Source organism: Neomonachus schauinslandi, chromosome 7 (assembly GCF_002201575.2).
Source record: "Neomonachus schauinslandi chromosome 7, ASM220157v2, whole genome shotgun sequence".
In the NCBI taxonomy this organism is placed as follows: domain Eukaryota; kingdom Metazoa; phylum Chordata; class Mammalia; order Carnivora; family Phocidae; genus Neomonachus; species Neomonachus schauinslandi.
Window position 1 is genome coordinate 145,853,277 of NC_058409.1, and position 6,000 is coordinate 145,859,276.

At 53.0% G+C, this 6,000-nt stretch overlaps 1 protein-coding gene across 1 annotated transcript in view; it reads right to left on the reverse strand.

Moving 5' to 3' along the window:
* The window catches only part of TENT4A (terminal nucleotidyltransferase 4A), a 45,207-nt gene extending 39,665 nt beyond the window's left edge, over positions 1-5,542 (reverse strand). Inside the window, exon 1 of the mRNA XM_044916647.1 lies at positions 5,494-5,542. The gene's annotated coding sequence lies outside the window, so the exon portion shown is untranslated. The remainder of the gene's footprint in view (positions 1-5,493) is intronic.
* Between the last annotated feature and the right edge of the window lie 458 nt (positions 5,543-6,000).

Sequence of the window (6,000 nt, forward strand, 5' to 3'; positions counted from 1 at the left end):
CAGCCGTCCCAACCTCCGACACGCAGAGTCCATGAGACAGTCAATGAGTACTGGTTTAAGCCGCCGAGTTTGTGCTCACATGTCACACAGCAACAGAGAACAACTGCGGCATGGAAATCTTAGAGTAAGACATTTAATTTGCAGTGCAAATCCCACACGGTAGGAAGATGCACCCCTGACCACCTCACCTGGGACACATATTGACATGGGGGACAGGTGTCTCGGGCAACTGTCTCAATCACCAAGGTCACCTATCTGCCTCTACTCCAGTGCCACACTCACTCAGCAGCCTCAGGAGAAGACCAGAGCGTCCAGAGGGGCCTCTCCAGAGCCACGGCCAGCAGCAATCACCTCAGGATCCAGTGAGCATGACACTGTGACCCCTCACCTGTCAGCCTGCACTCTGGTGCAGCATCAAAACCAGGTTTCTCAACTTCAACATCACAGGCTGCTGCTTGTTTTGTCTTGTTTTTTTACAGCCCTCTTTATCCGGAAACTAAAAAAAAAATTAAAAAAAAATAAAACAGATCCGAAACAATACTGACCTAACCAACATAAAAAAGTCCTCATTTCCAGGATAACCATGATGCCTCCTCCCACTGGACATACATGAATCCATTTACAATGGACCAAAATTTCTTATTAAATAGTGACCCAAAGGAGATCTAAAAAATCCTAAAGTTATGAAAAATTGGTACTTTAAAATATCTACTGAAAAATTACCTTCCAAGGCATTCGATCCCAAGCGTGTTATTTCTAAGAAGCAAACGGCATTGCTGTGATACTGCTTTCCCCTCACAAGCTGCCGGCAGCAAGATGGGGTCCACTCCACCCCACTGTGACTTCTGCAGCATGAGCATTAACAAGGCCACTTTCTGCAAAAAACACTGGAGGTCTCTATCTTCCCCAAGGACTCCTGCAGCCTCTGTTTCATATTCCAATCCTTTTCCAGAGCCTCTGTCCTGCCCTCCTCCTCGGCAACCCCTTCCCTGAGTGTCAGCAGTCCTCACTGTGTCCATCTTCACTTCTCAGCGACCAGGTGCAAATTTCCCCAACTTCATCACAGCCCGCATCCCACACTAGATTTTCAATTTCACTCATACCAGGCAGGAACAAGCGATGCTGTTACGGGGTGGGGGAGGGGGGGACCTTTGAGGAGGAGCTAATCTCATATGGTCAGTGCAGCAGCAAACCTGCACGGCTTCCATCCATAACCTTATACCTGGGGGGCTGCAGATGATGAACACTGAGGAAACAAGGCCCATGCGTGCCACCGTCCCCTTGTGGGGCAGGTCTCGCGCTAACCTCTTCCCCGTGTCCCGTGATGTGTATAGGTGGAGACGAGACTGTGAGGCAACAGGAGTGACCATGCTGTCATCTGCCGTGGGCCCTGCTGGGCTCTCACCTGCGCCCTGCCGCTGGGTCCCCACAAGGACGCACTGGGGGAGGGGGGTCACCTGTGCACTACTTTGTGCCAAGTGAGGCTGCAAGCAGGCTCTGACTCTCTGAACAGAGTGAGGACAACACACATGGAGTCCTGTGGGGTGTGGCTAACCATCCTAGGAACGACACGGGTCCAGTTTTCATCAACTTCAGATGAAGAGCTGAACTTTGAGTGAACAGAAGACGTCAAAAAATTCAACACTGCTGAGGGCCTGGAGAAAGGATGCTGCAGGACGGCTGCACACCGCAGGCAGGCCAAAGCCCACACGGAAGCCTGATCAGGGCCCGGCCTGCAAGTGCCTGCCCAAGGCCGGGGGCCTTCCCTCATTCCATTATGCTCTCCCTGGGGCCCTACAGGACACCAGGAAGGATGCAGCGACGCACCTGGGGTCCAAGCTCCCACCCTTCCTCACCTGGGACTTTTCTTTGCCTTTAAGCGGAGGAGGTTTCTGAAGCTGTCAGGACTGACCAGGGCAAAGTATCAATAGCTCTCTGGGCCAGGGGGATGGAGGTGAGGGCATGTGAGGGTGACAGGTGCCGGAGGCTGGGAAGCGCAGGGCCCAGGAGCCAGTCCACACCTGCCTGCGTCTCTAAGTCAGAAGCCCAGGTAGAGAGCACATTTCATACCTTTCCCAAAACAAAAGTCTGAGAGTTCAATGGAAACATGGAACAAGAACTAGAGCAGCTCCAAAACAAGCACTTCCCCTTCCAGGCTTCGAGGGTTCCCGTTCTGATCCCCGTCCTCCTCCACTGGCTTCTTCTTCACCTTACTCAGGGGTCAAAGCAGACTGGCAACCTCGTGAGGCCAGGCCACCAGTACACTTTCCAAGGGCAGAGCCCTTCATCCCAGAAAAGAACAAACAGCACAGCTTGCTCCACGGGCCACCACACAAACGCCCGACTGGCTTCAGCTGATGCTACTCAAGCTCCCACAGCATCAGGCAACCGCTTATCCTTTCTTGAGGACTACAGACATGGTCCTTCCAGAAATGCCTGTCCTGGGCCTGCACAGTAAGCCTGAGCCACTGCTTATCAACAAGGCTCTTTCCTACTGACCAGGCCAAGGGCTGTCTTATCACAGTTCTTTCCCCTTCTGAGCTACAGATGAGACACATGGTGGTGGCCTTCCTCATCACTCTGAGTAAGCTGGTGGCCAGCAGCAAGTTCTAGACAGGCTAATTTCTTGATACCAAAAAGTTAGCTGCTAGAAGCCCAGCAGACCTCCATGGAAAGGATCACGAGGAACATCTCCTCCTCTGACCACAGGCAGAGCTCCACAGTTAAGTGCTACTCTGGCTTACTACTCCTCTGCCCTGTCCCTCCTGAAACTCCGGCCTGCTAGAAGCATTCGGAGTAGCAAACCAAGCGGAGGCACCCCACCCTTCTAGGTGCCTGGCAGGCAATCCTAGCAGCCTCCTCCAGGCAGAAACGGCAATAAGTGGACAGATCCTGAGGGGTACACATCACCCACAGAGGCAGGCGAGGAAGGGTGGGCAGCATCACCAGGAGAACCACTGCACCGGCTCCTAGTCAGGTAAGTTATGATGTGGAACTGGCTGCTTCAGAAGCTACTCTTCAATCCTACAGGTGGCCTCTGAGCAGAAATCTCACAGGCCAGCAGGGAGTGGCGGGGGAGGACCCTCAGCAGCCCCCCAGGCAGGGCCCAGAACAGTAGTGCCTGGAAGCATGCTGAGAGTCTCAGGCTTCAGTCTTTAACCTCAGGAGGACCCCAGAGACACCATCACATGGTTCTAAAGGCCTCAGACCTGACCAAACCTGCTGATGGAGGAGATTATCCCATTGACAGTTCTGGGAGAGGCCCAGAGACCAGCAACAGTGGTGTAAGAGAACCACCTCGGGCCACTGGAACAATCTCCACTAGAGGTGACAAATCTGCATGAGGGTAAAGAGAAGGGGCGCAGGATCTGATGAAAGACCAGACTGGGGAGATGGACAAGGAGGAGGGAAGGTCTGCACAGCTGGACAGGACACTGTGCTAGTGTGTGCTGGGCAGGGGCACTCATATGGAGCGCCAGGGTTGAGAGTCAGGATCAAGAGATGGGCGTGTTGCAGGCAATCACTGCCTCAGACCCTAGCAAAGAACTGGTACTTAGCGGGCTCATTTATTAACAAAAGCAGCAGCAGCTGGGGAGCCTGGGGGCTCAGGTCAGGATCTCAGGCTCCCAGGATCAAGCCCAAGTTGGGCTCCCTCCTCAGTGGGGAGCCTGCTTCTCCCTCTCCCTCTGCTCCCCCTTCTACCCCCCAGGTGTGGGCACTCTCACTCTATCTCTCTCTAATAAATAAATAAAACCTTAAAAAAAAGAAAAAAAAAAGGCAACAGTAATGTACATACTGAAGCTTACTGGAAACAGGCTCCAGGGCCTGAGTTATCTGCAGAAGGGCATGGTTCCACCGCTGCCAGCTGCTCATAGAGAAAGCAAGACTTGGGACCGACTGGACCCCAAAATGCTCCACAAGTGAAGACCATATGTCTTCCAATTTTCCTAGTGCTAAGACACAGAGTCAGTCCCAGGGACATGATAGGCTGGAAACCTGCAGGTCTCCCTGCCACCACCAACCCCCCCCCATCCCTGGCCTCCCCACCAAGGAACTCAGGTATGATGCTATACATCCGGAAATCGCTCCCCACCACCTCTTCTTGGACAGTTAGACAAGTAAGGACTGGAAGGAGAGAAGCAGCAAGAGGAGAATGGCTCCTACCTGGGGCTGAAACGCACACTGGGGCTTCAGGAAATTTAAGAAAGTAACACTTCTAACCCAAACCAGGTGAAACAAACTGTAGGACAAGAAGCTCTTAGAGTTTATCTCACTTGCTTTAAAATAGTAACAACTTAGTATTTTCCAACTTGAATGAACAGATTTATAAGAAAAATGAGTTACTTGAAGAAGTAATCTCGGGCACCTGGGTGGCTTAGTCGTTAAACGTCTGCCTTCGGCTCAGGTCATGATCCCAGTGTCCTGGGATCAAGCCCCGCATCTGACTCCCTGCTCTGCGGGAAGCCTGCTTCTCCCTCTCCCACTCCCCCTGCTTGTGTTCCCTCTCGCTGTGTGTCTGTCAAATAAATAAATAAAATCTTAAAAAAAAAAAGTAATCTCAATATCTAGCAATTGCTGGATCTGTAAAACTCTAGCATTTGTAAACAACCCCCTGGAAAATCCTTAGGCAGCTTTTAAATCAGGATGCAACTTGCAAAGAAAGTTATGATTTAAGTCTTGAAATACTGACATAAAATCTATGTAAAAATGCTTTGTTTCTAGGTGCTCAGAAAAGCACAGGAAAAAGGGCTGGGTAGGTAGCATTCCCACCTGAACAGCCTCACCTGGGAGTGCTTCAACCCACACTCCCACCCCACCCCTCACCTTTTGTTCTTTTAACCAGTCCCTGTCATTTGTAACTGCACTAAACTGAAACAGACCTTCTAATCCCCTCTAGGCCAACGTGGAAATATTTAAAATAAACATCTTTCAAAGAACACACGCTACAAACGTTTTTGTTTTCTTTGAAGGCTATCAACTACTTTTTAAAAACTAAAAAGGATACTTTTTATGTTAATTTCTGCATAAAATTAAATCATAACGCCCTCACCCAAAAAAATTACTTCTAAATTCACTGTTGGTTAAATTGTATCACTACCAAAAAAAAAATAAAAAAAACAAAAACGAATCATCTTCCAAAAGGATTTTCTCCATAAGAAAAAAGTTATTATTTAACCAGATTTGCCGTCAACTTGATTCAAGTTCCCGGCAATACTAAAACCATCTGCAGCTGGCATAAACCTCCACACCCATCTGCACCCCACTTTGACAAAAGGTCCCTAACAATATCTTGGGGAAAGGAAAAAAGGTGAAGCATCCGACACCCTCTTCCAGTATTACAGGTCGGGTTCAGCCGCCCCTTTCCTGGCTGTCAGTTTGGGGATCGGAGCAGCAGATCGCTCCTTTACAAGAGGGATTTAATTTTTGGTGACACGGAAAGCCTTCCGGCCCAGAGTCGGACCCCGGCCTCCCCCGCGCGGGCCCCGCACTCACCCCTGGATGCCGGGGCTGTACGCGCGGCTCTTCCACGGCGTGCCGGGCCGCGGCGCCTGGGGTCCGGGGCCGCCCCCTCCGCTCAGCGCGGCCGCGCGGCTGCCCGACAGCAGGTAGTTGAGGCCATAGGTGCTGGCCTTGTTCTCGCGTTTCCGGCGGCCCGGGTGGAACTGGTGCTGCGGCGGGGAGCCGGCGGGCGCGGGGCCGCGCGGCCCGGGGTGCCCGTTGGCCGCGCCGGGGGCGCTCGGCGGGCCGTCGGCGAAGTGGAAGAAGGCGCCGCCGCGGCCGCCGCCCGCCCGGCCGAGCGAGGCGCTGCTCGAGGACGACGACGAGCAACCCGGGCTCTCGGTGCCCGACTCGGCGTTAGACGAGGACGACGACGACGACGACAGCGACGGCGACTTGTGCAGGCGCCTGGCGCCCTCGGCTGCGGGCCCGAGCGCCGTCAGCAGCGCGGGGGGCAGCGCGGCGGGGCCGGGCGCAGGCGGTGGGGGCGACGCGGCGGGC